Source organism: Coptis chinensis, chromosome 7 (genome assembly GCF_015680905.1).
Source record: "Coptis chinensis isolate HL-2020 chromosome 7, ASM1568090v1, whole genome shotgun sequence".
NCBI lineage: Eukaryota > Viridiplantae > Streptophyta > Magnoliopsida > Ranunculales > Ranunculaceae > Coptis > Coptis chinensis.
In genome coordinates, this window is record NC_141462.1 from 94,260,113 (window position 1) to 94,283,014 (window position 22,902).

Genomic DNA, 22,902 nt, shown 5'->3' on the forward strand with positions numbered 1-22,902 from the left:
CCGCGCTCCAGGGTTTCCCAGCGATGATCGCCTACCTCTCGGTTGGCCTCACTAAGCTGCCCTCCATTCGGTGCCCCGCGGACCTGGTCTTCCTCTAGGTTTAATTCCTGTGCTCTTGCTCTATCACACTATCTTGCCTCCTTCATGATGTCCGCTGACCTGGCATCATTTCCTCAATTGAGCCCATACAGTATTTTAGTCCCTTACTATTTTTTCGACATCCATATATATGTACAACCCTGCTATACAACTCCTGCCCGCAACATTGATGATTAGATTTCGAAAGATGGATGAAGATGAAGAGTGAAAGGAAGAAAAGAAAACCCAACCCCATTTCTGTCGTTGTTGTTAAGAGATTTTTATTACAAACCCAAATTGACCTTTGTTATGTAGCAGGTATATAGTATTCGTTGGATTAGACGGGATCTGACGGTGAAGATATGGCATTAGATTGGAGTCACCAGTTTTGGAGTTCGTTAACTTCGTTTAACCATCCCCATTGAGGATATAGCCATATCATTTATTTTCTTCCTTGCTTACGTTTCCATCATCTTAATTTGGAAACCCATATCCATTCACCTTACCTATTAAATCATGTCCATATATATATTACGAAAATTTAGGAATTAATATTAATTAATCAAGAGTTACATAAGAGTTTCTATTTCTCCACACTCAAAATATGTTTCAAGGAAATTGGTTTGATCAAGGCACTACACAATAATGCCAGATATGGCGATCAAGAAGTCAGACATTATTGTTAATTTTCTTTTTCTCTAGACTGCACTAGAGGATAGTTTGCTCATAGTGAAAGTTTGTTCTCTCATTTGAAAATGTTAACATTGCCTCTATAAATATATATGTCATTGGCCACTGCCAATCCAATGTTACTAAAATGCCATCAAGTATGACCTCATTGCCAACGCTACGAAATGTGGTAAGCGGAAAACTTGAGCAAGATTATGAGCTCAACTATACAATATTTTTTTTCATCGATGCCTCATTCTCTTAATATTTGATTTTAACTCGGTAGTGCCAATGGCTTTTTACCAATACCTCATGATGTAATTGCCTTTATAATCAGTAGCGGAGCTAGGAATTTATTCCAGGGTGAGCCGATTAGCACTACAAATTTTGAGTGCAAACTCAATTTCGCATCAGTGCAGCACCTTTTTAACATTTCTACCACACTTAGCCAATTAGACTAAATTTTGTTTAGAATTTTATTTCCCTATGGCCATTGGCCAACGCTAGCAGCATGCACTTTAGTATGCTTTGAATGCAAAATGCCGCATCATGCATTCTTAATTAGCTCCTAGCTCCAAGAGTCCAAGGTGCCTACTAGCATTCCTCTATTTGCTTATATGGTCAAAAATTTATCTACAATCTCCTACTACAACGTGATTGGTTTCGATTTTTTTTTGATATATAATAATCATATTGGGTTCCAATAGAAGTATATAACTAACTCACACAAAAATGTATACGGGACTACTAAAAAGTAGAGTCAGACTTTAACTTTAGAATGAGATGAACTAAATGTACATCCAAATATAATACCAATTTACAATATAATCAAATTTTACTTGGGTAAATTTGTAAAAGAAATGACTTTCTCATAATCCTCAATGATACAAATTCAAAAGTTGTCCACTCTCCACTCCTGGTGGATGATATGGAGAGGTGAATGGTGAACATACACACTCTTACAGTCTTATAGGCTTACCAGAGTGATAAAATATATTCTATTCCTTTTCATTCTGTGTAGGTCCATTAGTCATTTTTATTCCCTTTAATTTTTATTTCTCCATGGCGTATGGCCACAAATGAAAGATGAGAGTTGCTGGCTATACGCCAATACAATTCAACTAGATGCCTAGATATATATCGTGCATTGATAGGACAATATTTATGTCGTTTGATATCAATTTTATTTGTGAATTTCACGTAATTGTTTCATGTCGTTGTGATTAAATCAACATAGAGTTTTTGTGATTACATGCTCAAGAAAGTTTTCATCCTGGTTTTTTTTTAATGTATTTAAGGATTCTGATTGTGGGGGTGCATTGTTAGGATGGATTGGGAATCTCATAGTAGCTCGGTATATTATTGAATTACGTATGAGGTGTGGTATATGCTCAACACACACTGTCTCTAAAATCCTTCAACAAAATTTATGTCATTATACCAGATTAGTCTAAATAGTTTGAATTGTAAGAAATGTTGTAGGTTCATGATATTATTTCCAGATAAAAAGAGTACTGCTCAAGTCTGTTCAACACCAATTGAGAAGACATAGCCAGCAGGAGTTTTAAGGGCTTAGAAGCGGGAATAATACAATTAATCTTTTAGAGTAAATAATGTTAATAGGGAACAAGAAATGAGAAATTAAAATTTTGGATTGTTCGATTCTCGATAGTGTTATTAAAGATCCTTTTAATACTCAAATATGCGTTACATACTCATTGTATTAGATCAGTTTGGCTCTTTTTAGTGAGTATTGTCACTATGTCGAGGAGAACACTTAAGATCGTACTTTTCTTAGAAGATCTATAATGTGTTCCTCAAGTAGAATCTAGCATGTACCCAGCCCGTCTATGTTTTTTTTTAAAAGGTACTCACATTTATTAGCCCATTAGGTCACATTATCTCTTCTGTCTATATTTGTTAAATGTCTTGCTTTCCCTTTTCTGTAAATTTATATTGTGATTTTGTAACAAGTGAAGTCTTTTCCCTTGAGGCGAAAAATATGAAAGACCCCCTAGAGCCGGAATACAATTTTAACAAATGCTCACCTTCAGCAACAATATGATGGATCTATCATTTTTTATTTTTATTTTTTTTGCAAAAGCCTCTAAAGGGGAGGGGGTTTGGCACTCTAAAGGAGATTTTAACAAAGTTGATGCCCATGAAGCTATCTGATGCCCATGAAGCCCTCAAGAAGAGAGTAATGAAAATGTGGTGGAATAAGCATCTCATGGGAAATACACCCCAGATTACAAGGCATAATGGCCAGCTTGGAAACTCTTGCATTGCAAAATCCCATGTAGATTATATAGTGCAGCAGCAGGGTGTGCATCTGACATTCTTACTCTTAAGCGTACAATCAAGCACTCAAGGCCTACTGTTACAGAACTATTGACTGTTACTGTTGTATCTCTAATGGATGGTGGAGGTCTACAAGGAAAGGAATATATGTTATTTTGATGATATAGTTTTTAGCGTCAACACATGCAAGTTTAGAATCCATGGTATGAAGATCATCTAAATAAACCCTCAACTTATTGTGAAACTTCCTCTTTTGAGCAAGGTATTTATGTAGGTGTCTAAATAAGATGTCCATACTCCATATATCTGTTCCTAGTAAAAAATAGTATTCCTGTCACGTAGAATTCCTTTTGCAACAATATTTTTGTATAATAGTTTTTGGATTAGAAAAAGTTGAAGAAATTTAATTGATGAAGCGGGATCGAACGGAGCAAATGGAAATGAAAAATTGATTGTTAGACGATACGTTAGATAGTAGTGGTGTACAATGTACTTAGAGCAGCTCATAGGAGTTTTTTTTTTTTTTTTTATGGATGCCAATAAATCAATATTAAGTCTGCAATGTTATGATGTTTTATCATAATTAATTGGTTTAACACACATTTACCAATTGATTTCCAAAATATTTCAAAATTTATGCACAAAAAATGAAGCTTTTTTCAAGCAAAATATCTTAAAGATCCTGGGCGTATTCCCTGGTCCAAAATCTAGTCTATATACTAAAATACTAAAGCAGAGAGTTCTAGATGAGATTTCTCTCTCTCCTAGGTGGCACTCTAATATCAAAGCTTTTGAGTCTGTTACGCCACATGGCACTCTAATATTCTAATTGAAACCCTTCCTACTCTAATTGAAACACTTCATGAAACCCTTCCTACTTTAATTGAAACACTTCCTACGTATAATTACGAAATAATACTACTCTAATTGAAACACTTTCCACATGTACTTAAGTAACTTTACATAACATTATTCTAGCATCCTATCTACACCATATACTGCATGATTGAAAGGGGTAGAGAATAGAATTTATCCTCCAAAGTTCTATGGGATAGACAATATGTATTATTCTTTGACGACAGGAAGTTTTAGTTATTTTGGGAGCAAAGATCCTTGTGCAAAGTGGATCGACTCGAGCGAAATTTTCGACTGCACCTGGCTTCAAGCCAATCTGTAGAACTCAGATATTTCCATTGGAGGATTGCTATCGTCTTGCCTTTATAGAACCCTCCTGACAGAAAATATATAAATAGTTATGCGTGTTGTTGTTGGGTCACTTACTTTTATTAAATGTGCTAACGTTCTGTGTGAAGTTACCGTAACTTTCTATATAGTTGTTGAAAATTGCAATCCACACTAAGGCTGAGTCCAATGGCTCCCTATCCCCTTAAAAGTAGAGCTAAAGTCAACAGATTTTACTCTCTATCATTAATTTCCTCTGTATATATACAAAGGATTTTATTCTCTATCTTTATTTTACTCTTTATAATTTCAGGAAATTAATGATAGACAGAGTAAAATAAAGATAGAGAGTAAAATCCTTTGTATATATACAAAGGAAATTAATGATAGAGAGTAAAATCTGTTGACTTTAGCTCTACTTTTAAGGGGATAGGGAGCCATTGGACTCAGCCTAAGTGGTTCCTCTGGGTGAATTTTGACTTTTTATTTCTTTTAACTTAAGTTACAGTACTTACTTACGGATGGGAGTATGCTCTCATTTCATATAATTATATTTTTTACTCTGAGTAGCTAAGTAATCGATCACATCACTGCTTCTCCTTCTCTATCAGTAATTTACTTAATGCTCTCATTGCCTATTACTGTTTAACATGCGAACAACCTATCAGACGTTTAGACTTTGAAAGTAGATGACCACACTCTTATCCTCTAGAGTCTTAAAAGTCAACACCAACTCACCAAAACCGAAAAAGGTTAACGAATATTACTCCAAAGACAACCGCCCTTGCAGCCAAGTAAATAGCACAAGACACACTTGAAAACACAGGGTCCCCATCTCTCAAGATTTTTCCTAACATATTTGTCATGACCTCCTTCCTGGACTAGAGTTTCTTAGCGTCCACATAGTCACATGAAGATTCACTGATTGTTTCAACAATTTCTGCTATACCCACATCTTCGACTTGGTCCAAGCTCAGTGAGTCAACCAACAGAGTTGCGTACTGCATTTTCTACATCTGCAGCACTGGTTGCTAATTTGTACACATTTGTACGTAAGCCGAACGATGATGATTTACCATTAAATCACTATAAATCTAATAAAACCTAACTATTATACAAACTAGATCGAGTTTAAGATAATTCCATTTGAAAATTACGGATTAATATTATAAACCACAAAGTGAAGATGTTATCTCAATTTGATCTTTTAGTTTCTAAGTACTTATGCACCATAATCGCTGCTCATTAACGTATTTCGGTTTATTTTCAATAAAAATATATTTTGATTCAAAAATTTAACACTAAATCACCATAAATCTAAGAAAACAATTATACAAGCTAGATCGAGTTTAAGATAATTCTATTTGAAAATTACGGACCATAATCACTGCTTATTAACGTATTTCGGTTTATTTTCAATAAAAATATATTCTGATTCGGAAATTTGTGTGAGACATTTTGTAAAGCCTTTTCAGCACACAAAAAAAGAAGCTTTTTACTTCAAGCAAAATATCTATATACTAAAGCAGAGACCTCCAATGAAAAAATTTCTCTCTCCTATGTGGCACTCTAATATGAGAGTTAGCCTTTTCTCTATCCTATTGTAGCACTCTAATATGAAAGATAATATTTTTTAGGAACCTCTTTGTAGAGTTTGAGTATATTTATAATTCTTATATTTGGAAAGTTTGAGTGTATTTCCAATTTTTATATATTTGATCAAATAAAAATAATTGCTAAAAAATAGGTGATTTGTATAAGATAATTTCCTATTATGAATCAAACACTTTTAGTGTTCAAATTCTTATATATTTGATCAAATAAAAAAAATGCTAAAAAAATAGGTGATTTGTAAAAAAATAATTGCTAAAAAATAGGTGATTTGTAAAAAGTAATTTCCTATTACGAATCAAACACTTTTAGTGTTCCAATTCTTATATATTTGATCAAATAAAAAAAATTGCTAAAAAATAGGTGATTTGTATAAGCTAATTCCCTATTACAAATCATACACTTTTAATGTCTATGATAAAACATCAACTGATTTCGAATATATCCTTAACGCGGCCTTAAAAACACTACATATTTTTCAGTTAATAACTTATTATGGGGTGTAAAATCAGCTTCCGGCGGTTCCCCACATTCTCTAAGGATTATGTGAGATATACCAAATTAGACACTCAAAATGTTATTTGCATAACCCTTTCATATACCTGGAATTTGCATTTGTTGTTGGTTATTAACTTCTTAAGAAGTAAACCAATATACTTCCCGAGTAAGTGCCTGAATACCTATCACGCACTCTCACATTTTTAACATATGCGTTTTTCTTCCTTTTCATTTTTCTCTCTTGGATCTCATTCTAATTTTCAAACACATGCAGGCTACAATATGATAATACATACTGAAAGTCTAAACCTGTAAAAAGAACACCGACTTATTATGAAGGGGTGCTTTTATTTGCACATTTGATTTATGTTTCTTTGTATGACATTGTTTTTTTAGACAATCTAATGATATATCTAATAATCATCCAAACACAACCTTTCACATACATACACTCGAACACTCGATTAAGAAAATGTCAAAGTTAACATGAGATCAAATGCCAAGGTGCAAACTCTCCCAAGTTCTTTCTCATTAATGTAGAGAATTGTACTTCTATCGGTTTAATAACATTATAAAAGGATTGGACGATCACCGATAGTCATATTTGGAAGATAGATATATGTAATACATGGTTATGCATGTAATGTTGTTTTTCTATTCAATGTATATAGAGCAATAAAGTATGTTTACATGTGAATCCATAGATTTTTTTGCAAGCACAATGAGCTGACTATAATAATCTAGATTTTGTATTCGAATATCATTAGAAAACACAAATGAACTCAAAAGCAAAATTGTATTTGGCACTTGGGACAGTTTCCTTTAGGGCCCAAATGGTAAGCAAAACCTTAAGTATATGTACTTAACTAATTTCATTTATAAGCAATACATTGGCTTTCTTTGAACTGAATATATACAACCTTCTTACATTTCATTTTAGCTCCTAGAATAGAAATTAGAACTGTCTCTTATAACAAATACAAGATATAGTGAGTGAAATCACTTCATTCAGGAGCGAGGATTAAATTAACTGATCGAGGCGGCTGTCTTTGGTTTCCTAAGTTTTGTTCTTTTTTTTCCCGAGTACAAGAAGATGAGATAGTGTTAAAAATAAATTTTCAAAATGCGTGCTCATTCTGAATACAGGAAGATGTGATAGTACTAAAAGATATGGGTCAGGATGCTTATAGAATGTCCATATCATGGAGTAGGATCCTGCTAAGTATGTTTTACCTCTCTAACTTCATAAATGGGTGTAGATGCTTATAAAATGTCCATATCATCATGGAGTAGGATCTTGCCAAGTTGTATAATATTATGATGTCCTATATGAGCTACTTAGTATTACATAAGAAAGCTATTATTGAATTTGCATTGTGATGAGCATTTTAAAGCAATGGAACTACAGTTGAATTTGCAATAGCTCAACAACATTTATTCGATATGCAACAAACTTTGGTTGTAAAGAGAGCCACCTAAACATTTTTTGGTTGTAGGAATTTTACTAATTTTGGAGTAAAATATATCGAAACTTAAAAATTCTTACAAGTGATGGATGATAATTCTTTGGTCCAAAAGAATGAAGAGTGTTTGTGTGAAATATTGTTATACTTATTTTTGTGGCACTTTATTGATACCATCAAACTTAACCCTTTCAACATTAGTGCAATATTGGAAGAACTTTATGGTATTATTTCTTCATCCGAACTTTGTTTTGCAATGTGTTTGCAAAAACATTGAGAATAGATAAATCTACTATAAGAAACAAGGAAAAATGTGGAATAAGATAGAATATTTGAGCATTTTATTGTAAGTTCAAGGTGTGTATTAGAAGTTTCAAGTTTGGAAAGGGAATGTTATTTGAAAGGCACACTCTTCTTCCATCCATTTGATTATTAGATTGTTCAAATCTGAAAATTAATAGTCATTACTCATTTTACCTATCCAATCTTACGTTAACACTTTGACATGTTCACATTGACAAAAGACATAAAACGACATGATCTTCTCTGTTATTCATGTTAGAATTGAATACATATATTTTGCATGTATACAAACAATTACCTAGAAAAAGATAAAATGCTTAGGAGAGTATTCTAAGTAGGTGAATACATTTTCGTGAAAGAGAATTTTTTTGTATTCATTAATTCATCGTAGAACACGTTCATGTGATAAATCTTTTCAAGTGGGAGTAGTGTATTCCTTGAGGATATGAAAACAATCAATCTGTTTTAGCGATTTGATAGATATTTTAGTGATTTTTATACATTAGTATGTAAGCCGAGCGGTAATGATTTACCGCTAAATGACCATAAATCTAAGAAAATTATTATACAAGTTAGATCGAGTTTAAAATAATTCCATTTGAAAGGTACGGATTAATATCCTAAACCACAAAATGAGAAGAGGCTATCTCAATTTGATCCCTTAGTTTCCAAGTATTTATGCACCATAATCGCTGCTCATTAACGTATTTCGATTTATTTTCAATAAAAATATTTTTGATTTGAAAATTTGTGTGAGACATTTTGAAAAGCCTTTTCTAAACACAAAATATTTAATATGTCACAGGCGTATGCTTGGGTCCAAAATCTAGTATGTACTAAAGCAGAGACCTCTAATGGAGGATTTTCTCTCTCCTATGTGGCACTCTACTATGAGAGTTAGTTTTTTTTCTCTCTTATGTGGCACTCTAATATGAAAGATAGTCTTTTATAATAGCCTACAATCCCACATAAATGGAACCTCTTTGGAGAGTTTGAGTATATTTTGAGTGTATTTTCAATTCTTATATATTTGATCAAATAAAAAAAATTGCTAAAAAATAAGTGATTTGTAAAAGGTAATTTCCTATTACGAATCAAACACTTTTAGTATTCCAATTCTTATATATTTGATCAAATAAAAAAAATTGCTAAAAAATAGGTGATTTGTAGAAACTAATTCCCTATTACAAATCATACAATTTTAGTGTCTATGATAAATCACCGACTTATTTCGAATATATCCTTAACATGGCCTCAAAACATAGTTAAAAATAATTATACAAAATATATAATAGAAAATGAAAAATAATAACGGCAAAGCAATAATGAGAAATATTTTAAAAAATATATAATACTGAATGAAACTAAAGTCAAAAAACAATTAATGGGGAACCGAAAACTGGATGCAAATGCATCGAACTAATCTCAAATAATATTTAATGGGAAATCGAAAACTGGATGCAAATACAAGCATTAAATTAATCTTAAAAAGTAATTAATATAAAATTGGAATATGGATACAACTGCATTAAACTAACCTCAAAGAATAATTAACGGAAAATCAAAACTTGGATGCAAATACATCAAACTAATATAAAAAAATAATTGTCGGAAAATCGGAAACTAGATGCAAATGCATTGAGCTAACCCTCAAAGATTAAATTAACGGAAAATCAGAAACTGGATGCAAATGCATTGAGCTAACCCTCAAAGATTAAATTAACGGAAAATCGAAAACTGGATGCAACTGCATTGAACTAACCTCAAAGAAAAATTAATTATAAATTGGAAACATTATACAAATGCGTGAAACTAATCTTAAAAAATAATTAACGGGAAATTGGAAACCGGATGCAACTGCACTGAACTAATCTCAAAAAATAAACTGAATGCAAATGCATTGAACTAACCTCAAGAAATAATTAACGGGAAATTGGAAACTGGATGCAAATTCATTGAACTAACCTCAAACAATAATTAATGGGAAATCGGAAACTAGATGCAAATGCAACTTTATCAAATAATAAACGAGAAATCGGAAACTGGATGCAAATAGCATTAAACTAATCTCATAGAATAATTAACATGAAATTAGAAACTGGATGCAAATACATTGAACTGACCTCAAAGAACAATTAACAGGAAATTGGAAATTGGATGCAAATGTATTGAACTAATCGAAAAGAATAATTAACGAGAAATCAGAAACTGGATGCAACTGCATTGAACTGATCTCAAAAAATAAATAACGAGAATTAGAAATTGGATGCAACTACATTGAACTAACCTCAAAATATAAATAATGGAAAATCATAAATTGGATGCAAATGCATTGAACTAACCTCAAAACATAGTTGGGTTATATGTTGTGGGAATGTCTCGATAAGTATAGTTTTGCATTTAAAATGAGTGTTTATCTTATCTCTTTTCGTATGATTGGGAACTCCTTGATATTAAAGTAGCTTCAATATATATGAACTTCACCTAATAATTAGGCAATCTCACAAAACTTCAATCAAATTTCTATTATTAAACAACAAAATGAAGTTGAAGGGTTTTATCAAAGGTGAGTTATTTTTTTTTAATGGAGAGTGAGATTTTCACGTTATAAGAAATTTGATTAAGTGATTAATATAATATTAATATATAATAGTTATGCATATTTGCAAATATTTTTTAGAATAATTAATATAACAACACCCGTTTGTAGATAATTTTTGAAGAATCAACATAGTGAGTCATGCATAATTTAAAAAATAATTAATGGGAAATCGGGAGCTGGATAATCTTCAATGATCCCATATAGTAAATCAAGCATAATTTACTTTTTATGTCATGTTTGCAAGGACACTACAGATGGATCAGTAGAAGTTGGTATTACACACCACATTGGATAATTAAAAGAAAATCAGAAACTAGATTCAAATACATAACTGAGCTCAAAGAGTAATTAACGGGAAATCAGAAACTTTATGCAAATTCAATAAACTAAACTAAAAAAGTAATTAACTATAAATAGGAAATTGGGTGCAATTGCATTAAACTAATGTCAGATAATAACTAACGGGAAATTAGAAATTGGATGCAAATCCTTGAAAAATATTTAACAGAAAATCGGAAACGGTATACAAATACATCAACCAAACTTCAGATAATAATTAATGGGAAACCGGAAACTAGATGCAAATAGGAGTGGGCAATGGGCCGGGTCGGGCTAGCCCGGCCCTAAACATTTAAAGCCTTTTGGTTATTAGGGTCGGGCTAGCCCGACCCTAAAGTCCCCATAGGGCCGGGTCATAAGTCTAAATTTCAAGCCCTGACCCTACCCTAAGCCCTCTTTAACAGTTTAGGGCCGGGTCAGGCCGGGCCTATATATTTTTTTCTTTTTACTGCATCAGTTTTAAAACTCATTTATATTACAAAAAAAATTCAAAGATTTGCAAACTCAAAGTCCCACCACTTTGAAATTTGAATAATAACCAATCTAGTAATAATTCTTGATAAGTCCAACAATTTAAAATGCATATCCACAATCTAATAAACTGAAGTACATAGAGACTCATATTTATATTTCAAAATTACAGTTAAAATGCACAAGACACATTTTGGAATAAGCTTTCAACGACATAAATTAGATTTATTTCTTGTACTCAAATCTCACCAAAATTACATTTAACATTGAAGAACACAAAGACAAATAAGAGTATGGAATGAGTTTTTCTTGACGTCAACCTATTTTTCATTAGGCTAGTGCCCGGTGCTCATTATTGTTCTTGGCGACTAGGTTAGGCGGGAGAGTTGTGAGGTGTGCGTGAGTTGTGAGATAGAAACAATTAGGTTTACAAGTTTTTATGATATGAGACAAGTTATTAGAAGTACCCATACGGTAAGTGATAAATTACAAAGGACAGTGTTATTTTAATTGAAAATATGTAACAAGGAGTTGGATAGTTTTAGTTGTGTATTTTATAGTGAAATTATAACTAGGGCTTGGTTAGGGCTTAGTTAGGGTCGGGCCTATGTTTCAGAACTTTAGCCCTGACCCTTCCTTAGAAGGCATTAGGGCCGGGTCGGCCCTGCCCTAAACTCTGTGAGGGCTTTAGTTGTAAGGGCTTTATAGGGCTTAGGGTCAGGTCGATCAGGGCCGGGTTAGGGTCGTTAGGGCCAAATTCCCACCTCTAGATGCAAATGCATTGAACTAAACTCAAAAAATAATTAAAGAAAATAAAAAACCAAATGCAATTGCATTGAACTAACATCATAGAATAATTAGTGGGAAATCGGAAACTAAATGCAAATGTATTGAAATAATCTTAAAGAATAATTAACGGGAAATTAGAAATCGAATATAATTGCATCGAACTAACCTCAAAACATAAATAATTATAAACTAGATGCAGATGTATTGAACTAACCTTAAAGTGTTATTAACGGGAAATCGGAAACTGGATCAAAATACAATGAACTAATCTCAAAGACTAATTAACGAAATATTGAAAAATAAATGAAACTGCACTGAACTAACCTAAATGAATAATTAACGGGAAATTATAAATTTGATGTAACTGCATTGAACTAACCTCAAAAAATAATTAAGGAGAAATCGGAAACTTGATGCAAATACATTGAACTAATCTCAAAAAACAATTAACATAAAATCAGAAATTGGATGCAACTGCATTGAACTAACTTCAAATAATAATTAACGGAAAACCAAAAACTGAATGCAACTACATTAAACTAAAATCAGATATTAACTAACAGGAAATTAGAAATTGGATGCAAATGCATTGAAATAACCTCAAAAAATCGATAACTAGAAATTAGAAGTCGGATGTAACTGCATCACACTGACCTCAAAGCATAAATGTCAACTTTTTTAGCCTTCTCACATGAGTAATTACGAGTAATTATGAACCCAAAACGAAAGTGAATTTATAAAAACAGGACTCTTACATATATGCAAACTGTATAGAAATTGTAAACTATCGAACTAACCTAGAAAAACAATTAACGGAAAATCAGAAACTGGATGCAGATGTATTGAACTAACCTCAAAGAGTAATTAACGGGAGATTGGAACCTGGATGCAAATACAATGAACTAATCTCAAATACTAATTAACGAAACATCGAAAACTGGATGCAATTGTACTGAATTAACCTTAATGAATAACTAACAGGAAATCATAAAGTAGATGCAATTGCACTGAACTAATCTCAAATAATAATTAACAGAAAATCTAAAACTTGATGCAACTGCATTGAACTAACATCAAAGAATAATTAATGAGAATTTGGAAACTGGATGCAATGTACTACATTAAACTAACCTTAAAGAATAATTAATGGAAAATCAGAAACTTGATGCAAATATATTGAACTAATAACCCTAAAACATATTTGTATTATATGTAGGGAGAATAAATGTCTCAACAAATATAGTTTTGCATTTTAAGTAGTGTTTATCATAATTCTTTTATTGTGATTGGGAATGTCTTGTTATTCAAGTAACTTCAATATTATCTTCACCACATTGGGCATTTTCACAAAACTTCAATCAAACTTCTATTGTTAAACCTAACAATAAAAAGAAGTCGACGAGTTTTATCAAGGTTTGATGCTTCCTTTTTATAGAAAGTGGTGCAAGAAATTTAAATGAGTAATTAATATAATTTTCATATCTCATAGCTATGCATAGGTGCTAATATTTTCTAGAATAATTTAATATAATGGCACTTATTCATAGGACACGTTCATGTGATAAATTTTTTCAAGTGGGAGTAGTGTATTCTTTGATGATATGAAAACAATCAATCTGTTTTAGTGATTTGTACATATTAGTACGTAAGTTAAGCGATGATGATTTGCCGCTAAATCACCATAAATCTAATAAAACTATTATACAAACTAGATCTAGTTTAAAATAATTTCATTTGAAAATTACGGATTAATATCCTGAACCACAAAGTGAAGAGACTATCTCAATTTGATCCCTTAGTTTCCAAGTACTTCTACACCATAATCGCTGCTCATTAACATATTTCGGTTTATTTTCAATAAAAATATATTCTGATTCGAAAATTTGCCGCTAAATCACCATAAATCTAAGAAAACTATTATACAATCTAGATCTAGTTTAAGATAATTCTATTTGAAAATTACGGATTCATATCCTAACCCACAAAGTGAATAGGCTATCTCAATTTGATCCCTTAGTTTCCAAGTACTTATACACCATAATCGCTGCTCAGTAACGCATTTCGGTTTATTTTCAACTAATAATTCTCTATTTAAAGAGAATGATTGTAATTTGGTTATGGAATTCAAAAATAATATTAAGAGATTAAGGTAGTCTGGTCTCTAATCGAAAGATTAGTTGGTGGTTTGATTTCCAATTCAAAAGATCAACTCAGGGTTCTTAATTAGTTTGATCAAGGATCATATCACCAAATCTCTCTCTCTCTCTCTCTCTCTCTAGCCGAATAAGTTGTTAACAAATATCTCTACAACACTTCAGCTATTACTTCATTTATTAAATGGACTTGGAATAATATATCCGAGACTATCTTAGAAAATAAAGAAGAATGAGGAATGAAACTCAAATTTTGGTTGTTGTTAGTTTTTCTCAAATAAATATTCTTTCATTTCCATCTTTCAATCTAACTTATTTGTTTGTCGATCTTATTTCAATTTGTCTTCGATAAACCCTAACTTCTATTAACCAAACCATGACTCCTTCGAATTCCAAATATCCAATAGAAGTTAGGGTTCTTTGAGAAAGAAATGGACTGTGAGATTCCCGCAATACTTGGAAAAACGAAGTCTCTCTAGCCATCGGCAATTCATATGTTGTAAGAGCATTTTCTATGTTTCCTATTATTTGTTTTCAATCATACTTTAGTATATGTTTATTTAATATATGTTTATGTTATTTTGCTATTAGTATTTGCTTGCTAGAGAAAATACTTTTCACCAAGGAACATTCCACCACCTACAAAAAACATTGCTCCTGCAGACCTGCACCACCTAAAGTATCAACTCAAATATATTATGTGGAAATGACATTTTGACTACTACTAACTTTGCCCCTTGTAGGTTATAGTTCAATTATTTTTATTATTTCTTTTGTAGGTCACATGCTTCTATAACTATGGCAACACATGTTTTGTAAATGTTGTTATAGTACATTAATTGGCCCGTTCACATTGATCTAGGATTGCGTGATGTTTAACAGACATCATGCTCTCACTGTCACGATGTAAATATCCAAGATGAAGTGTCTACCACAATGAGCATCAAGACACTTGTCGTGATCCATGTTTGAGTTGCCTTCTTCAAATGGCTTGATCTACAACAATATCCCTTTGGTAGACCGGCCATATGTGGTAAAGATGATTGATTGACAACATACTTAGCCGGAGGTGTATTATATATCTATATACACATATGATTTAACACATTGTGTTTGTTAGTTGTTTCATTCTCTTATTCTCACTTAGACAACAACTGCTCTCTCTCTCTCTATACCTTACCACTAAACCCTAACATAAAAAGGGTCGCGCAAGTAACTAGTTTGTTTTTAAAAGTTGAACTTGTAATGTTTCACCTTAAATAATAATAATCTCAATTAGTATAGTACACCATAATTAACATGGACATTTAAATTGGACCAGCCTTTTTATAACACCTCGTGTTTTTATTTAATATTTTCCCAGTACAATAAATAATAATAATAATAAAAATAATAATAAGAGATAAAATAAAATAAAAGGATAAATATTAGAAAGAGATAAGGTAAAGAGGATAAACCTCATTCCCTATTTTTAAGGGGTTTTGGAAAAAAAAAAATGTTTACACAGGAGTTTACACGGAGAGTTTTAAACAGTAGAGAGAGTGTGTGTTTTTAGACAGAGAAGAAAAAAATAGAATTTTACACATAAAGGAGAAGGGAGGATTCTTGCTGGAAATCTACTGATAGATAACTGATAGCAGGAGCGTATCACGGGTGAGTGAATTTTTCATTTTATTTCTCTTTGATATATATTCGCTTCTACGATCTATTATCGTAATTATTAATGTCTTGTGGTTTGACAAAAAATTGGTTAGAACGGATGATGCAAGTGTTGTTTGATATGGTGTCAAGGTAAACAATTAAAATATAATGGGTAATTTCCACATTGGTTTCCTATTGGATAATTTCGTATGTATTAATACACTTATCTTGTGCGTGCTGAATTTCTCCTCTTAAATTTTGTTTAGGTTTGGTTACTTATATTAACTAGGAATATTTGATAAGAAGATGAACTGAGAAAGGGTGACCTGAAAAACTACACTGTGCAGTTAGAAGTTTCTTACTAGATGGAGGTCAAATTATTATTGGATTGACTTTATATTTAATCTGTAGTTTTATAAGACATTGTAGTCTGACATATTAATACTTTAGACAGATCCAACGGTTAGATTTTTGTCGAGGCGCTCATAAGCGTGACAAGTTGTAGTGTTTCTACACCAGAAACACTGCAGTGCGCAGTCTTTTGTTTCTGCTTAGATGGTGACCTTTCCGTACTCGGATTTGTATGAAATTTAATCCATAGTTTTCTGACACATTGTAGTCTTCCATATTAGATTTTTAGATTTATCCAACGGCTTGATATTTGTCGAAGATTCCATTAGTGGGACTGGTTGTAGTAGAAACTACACCAGAAAACTGATGGGTGCAGTCCTTTGTTTCTGCTTAGATGGAGGTCAACCTATTATCGGATTGACCTCAAATTTAAATCCGTAGATTCTTGATACCTAGTTAAATGACATATACACATTTTAGGCAGATCTAATGGTGGGTTGTCTGTCAAGGCACGGATTAACAAGGTTGTTAGAATTAGCTAAAGTTTAAAATGGATATAGTTGGGTGGTTACATGATGGCATTAGATGGTCAGTGGTTATTATACTTTCGATATATTCTTACTAATGTGGAAATTTTGGGTGTGACAGTTTGATATCAGCGCTTAGGTTAGCTTAGAATGAGAAAGTCTAGGTGATCCTCAGATTGTGGTAATGGGTAGTAGGAGTATTTTTGTGGTGCTAAGTTTTCTTGTTGTTTTCAAGTTTGTTTGTTCCTGTTGGATTTTTGGTCTTCCGCATTTTCTTATAAAGTGGTGTTTCTCATGACGTGGTTTTAATTTACGTATATCCACATATAAGGTTATACATTATTGTATATGTGTATTCATTTTAAGGTGTGTATACTTGGGTATAAACTTATATCTCATTTCTGATATTTGTTTGCTATGATCTTTGGGTGCAAGCTATAAATAACGTGTTTAATTAATCTTACTAGACTGTTTTAGATTATCATATAAATTTCAGTCATTGAGATATGATCAGTTAACTTAGAAGAATTATTGCTTGGCATATGTTTGTTTGGTTAATCTACTCTCTTTCTTAAAATCTTGGGACGAGATTCCTTTAAGGTGTGTATATTATAACACTCTATGTTTTTATTTAATATTTTCCTAGTACAATAAATAATAATAATAATAATAATAATAATAAGAGATAAAATAAAATAAAAGGATAAATATTAGAAATAGATAAGGTAAAGAGGATAAACCTCATTCCCTATTTTTAAGGGGTTTTTGAAAAAATAGGTGTTTACACATGAGTTTACATGGAGAGTTTTAAACAGTAGAGAGAGAGAGTGTTTTTAGACAGAGAAGAAAAAATAGAATTTTACACATAAAGGAGAAGGGAGGATTCTTGCTGGAAATCTACTAATATATAGGTGATAGCAGGGGCGTATCACGAGTGAGTGGATTTTTCTTTTTATTTTCTCTTTGATATATATTCGCTTCTACGACCTATTATCGTAATTATTAATGTCTTGTAGTTTGACAAAAGATCAGTTAGAATGGATGATGCAAGTGTTGTTTGATATGGTGTCAAGGTTAACAATTAAAATATAATGGGTAATTTCCACATTGGTTTCCTGTTGGATAATTTCGTATGTATTAATACACTTATCTTGTGCGTGCTGGATTTCTCCTCTTAAATTTTGTTAAGGTTTGGTTACTTATATTAACTAGGAATATTTGAGAAGAAGATGAACTGGAAAGGGTGACCTAAAAGACTACACTGTACAATCAGAAGTTTTTTACTAGATGGAGGTCAAATTATTATTGTATTGACTTCATATTTAATCTGTAGTTTTATAAGACATTGTAGTCTGACATATTAATACTTTAGACAGATCCAACGATTGGATTTCTGTAGAGGCGCGCATAAGCGTGACAGGTCGTAGTGTTTCTACACCAGAAAAACTGCAGTGCGCAGTCTTTTGTTTCTGCTTAGATGGTGACCTTTCCGTACTCGGATTTGTATGAAATTTAATCCATAGTTTCCTGACACATTGTAGTCTTCCATATTAGAGTTTTAGATTTATCTAACGGCTTTATATCTGTCGAGGCTTCCATTAGTGGGACTGGTTGTAGTAGAAACTACACCAGAAAATTGATAGACGCAGTCCTTTGTTTATGCTTAGATGGAGGTCAACCTATTATCGGATTGACCTCAAATTTAAATCCGTAGATTCTTGATATCCAGTTAAATAACATATACAAATTTTAGGCAGATCCAATGGTGGGTTGTCTGTCAAGGCACGGATTAACAAGGTTGTTAGAATTAGCTAAAGTTTAAAATGGATATAGTTGGGTGGTTACATGATGGCATTAGATGGTCAGTGGTTATTATACTTTCGATATATTCTTACTAATATGGAAATTTTGGGTGTGACAGTTTGGTATCAGCGCTTAGGTTAGCCTAGAATGAGAAAGTCTAGGTGATCCTCAGATTGTGGTAATAGGTAGTAAGAGTATTTTTGTGGTGCTAAGTTTTCTTGTTGTTTTCAAGTTTGTTTGTTCCCATTGGATTTTTGGTCTTCCGCATTTTCGTATAAAGTGGTGTTTCTCATGATGTGGTTTTAATTTACGTATATCCACATATAAGGTTATACATTATTGTATATGTGTATTCATTTTAAGGTGTGTATACTTGGGTATAAACTTATATCTCATTTCTGATATTTGTTTGCTATGATCTTTGGGTGCAAGCTATAAATAACGTGTTTAATTAATCTTACTAGCCTGTTTTAGATTATCATATAAATTTCAGTCGTTGAGATATGATCAGTTAACTTAGAAGAATTATTGCTTGGCATATGTTTGTTTGGTTAATCTACTCTCTTTCCTAAAATCTTGGGACGAGATTCCTTTAAAGTGTGTATATTATAACACTCCGTGTTTTTATTTAATATTTTCCTAGTACAATAAATAATAATAATAATAATAAGAGATAAAATAAAATAAAATGATAAACATTAGAAAGAGATAAGGTAAAGAGGATAAACCTCATTCCCTATTTTTAAGGGGTTTTTGAAAAAATAGGTATTTACACATGAGTTTACACGGAGAGTTTTAAACAGTAGAGAGAGAGTGTGTTTTTAGACAGAGAAGAAAAAATAGAATTTTACACATAAAGGAGAAGGGAGGATTCTTGCTGGAAATCTACTGATAGATAGGTGATAGCAGGAGCGTATCACGAGTGAGTGGATTTTTCTTTTTATTTCTCTTTGATATATATTCGCTTCTACGATCTATTATCGTAATTATTAATGTCTTGTGGTTTGACAAAAGATCGGTTAGAATGGATGATGCAAGTGTTGTTTGATATGGTGTCAAGGTTAACAATTAAAATATAATGGGTAATTTCCACGTTGGTTTCCTGTTGGATAATTTCGTATGTATTAATACACTTATCTTGTGCGTGCTGGATTTCTCCTCTTAAATTTTGTTAAGGTTTGGTTACTTATATTAACTAGGAATATTTGAGAAGAAGATGAACTGAGAAAGGGTGACCTAAAAAACTACACTGTACAATCAGAAGTTTCTTACTAGATGGAGGTCAAATTATTATTGTATTGACTTCATATTTAATCTGTAGTTTTATAAGACATTCTAGTCTGACATATTAATACTTTAGACAGATCCAACAATTGGATTTCTATAGAGGCGCGCATAAGCGTGACAGGTCGTAGTGTTTTTACACCAGAAAAACTGCAGTGCGCAGTCTTTTGTTTCTGCTTAGATGGTGACCTTGCCGTACTCGGATTTGTATGAAATTTAATCCATAGTTTCCTGACACATTGTAGTCTTCCATATTAGAGTTTTAGATTTATCTAACGGCTTCATATCTGTCGAGGCTTCCATTAGTGGGACTGGTTGTAATAGAAACTACATCAGAAAATTGATGGGCACAGTCCTTTGTTTATGCTTAGATGGAGGTCAACCTATTATCGGATTGACCTCAAATTTAAATCTGTAGATTCTTGATATCCAGTTAAATGACATATACAAATTTTAGGCAGATCCAATGGTGGGTTGTCTGTCAAGGCACGGATTAACAAGGTTGTTAGAATTAGCTAAAGTTTAAAATGGATATAGTTAGGTGGTTACATGATGGCATTAGATGGTTAGTGGTTATTATACTTTCGATATATTCTTACTATTATGGAAATATTAGTATGGAATGAAAAGATATCTATATGTTTTCTTTTATCGTAATTATTAAAATATTTAGAGAATTGGTTAAGAACTACTAAGGCTTGATTCCAATCCTAAAAGATTTGGATACGTAGGCAGCTTTGAACAAAAGTGCGGCCACTATATCTATAATATATATATATTAGTTTGTGTGATAACTATGTGATTGTGTTAGAAATTACTATTGTTTTGAGACTACATAAATATATATGTGTGAGATAGAAGTTGTATATGAATATAGACTTTTAGTATATGTAGATCTATTTTGGACATTAGTGTGTGTGGACTTGAATTTGGGCTAATGAACTATTTGTTTATGATATTGTGTATATGAGTGTTGTTATGTAAATTGTATTTGTTTGATTATAAGTCTGTTTACATTCAATGATATTTAAGTGCTTGATTTGCCTTGACGCGCGAAAATGACTATCTGCATGTGTGGTCTGTTTTGACAAGAGTAATACTAGTATAATTATAAGTGATAATAATGTTTTAATGTGTCACCCACATCTTTAGAACTCTCCACGCCTCAAGATTTGGTAATGAGATATTATGACTTGTGATGTCATATGATAGATGGTTATTCATTGAATGTGCCATGAATGACCCAATAGTTTGGACTGCCCTAGAGAGGAACTAAGGTATTCGCCTTGCGGGTTGGTCGTATTCCTTGAATGTACGGGAATGTAGGTTTGGGTATTCTTTGAATGTGGTGGGAATGACTCAGGGCATTCATTGAATGTGCCATGAATGGCCCCTTAGTGTTATGATGGGTATTCCTTGAATGTGGCGGGAATGACCCAAGGTATTTATTGAATGTGCCATGAATGACCTGATATTTTGTTATGCCCAAAGGAGGCTTTGTGATTATGTGTATGGAAAGCCCAGAGATGGCTGTGACTCACAAGTTACGAGTTTACAAGATGAAAGTATGTTTTTTGGAGACGATATCCCACTTGGGACATATGTCTTGTAGTGGTACTCGGTGTGAGTGAGGCATATGGATATGTGTGATTTGGCAAATGTGTGTAGTGCAAATCGTGGAGTAGGAACTAAAGGTTAGGCTGTGTCTTTGAATAAATTAGTCAACAAGCTAATTAATAAGCAAAGTAAAAATATTGATTTTACGTGTGATGGAGTTATTGCATATGATTTATATGATTTTTTATGAGAAATATATATGTGGTTTGTATGAGTTGATACTCACAAGAGATGAATGTACTCCTTGGGTGTGATATTTTCCTGTTCTCATAAGTAGATGAGTGGTTTTTAAGTAAAAGTATATGAATGGTGTGATGTTATGGATGTAAAGTGTGACTGTGAATAATATTAGTAGATGATTGTGATTTCTATGTGACTTCGAAATGACTATAACTTGATATGTTATTACGAAAATATTAATGACTTGTGATAGTCTGAGATCTATGGTTATGCACGCAGAAACTTTATGACGTAATGATGTCATATGAATGACTACCCTTGATATAGGTATTATGATAAGTGGTATTCCCCGAATATGCGGGATGAACCAGGTTATATCAATTAGACTTAAATGTCTTAAATGAGGTTTGGTTATGAATGGAAATTTGACTAGCTGAGATAAATCATTTTATTGTGATGTCTAACTCTATTTTGCAGGAGGGTAGGATCTATTAATCTTTTATGCAGGGACGTAAATATCCTACCCTAAGACGACGTGTTGGCTTAAAGGTAAGGTATACCAAACTCATATTTAATTAGCTTATTATATGTGCATTTAATAAATAGAATGTAAGTGGTATTTATGTTGTGAGTTATTTTGGAAAGTGGGAATGATGAGTACGGTTATATGAGATTCTTGGAATTTGTATATTTGGGGTGAAATCTTACTTGGAAAGAAACTACACGTCGTTTCGGAAAACGGAACTATATTGTCTTCCAAGTTAAAATGGCTGGTAATGTTATATTTATTAATTTGAAAGATTATTATATATATTTTGTTGTTAGTTTACTCATACCAGCAAATTCAATTTGCTGACCCATATTTGGTTTGTTTTGCAACATGGGTGTGTTCTTGGGAACATAGATGGTGGAGTGCAGTGGATAAGGACACGTGATTTGGAGTTGCTCTTGGAGTCTTTTGGTTTAAGATTTTATGAAGGGTACGGTTTTGTTTTGAGACAGATGTAATAGAGTTGGTTAGTTTCTTTGTAGTTTAATAA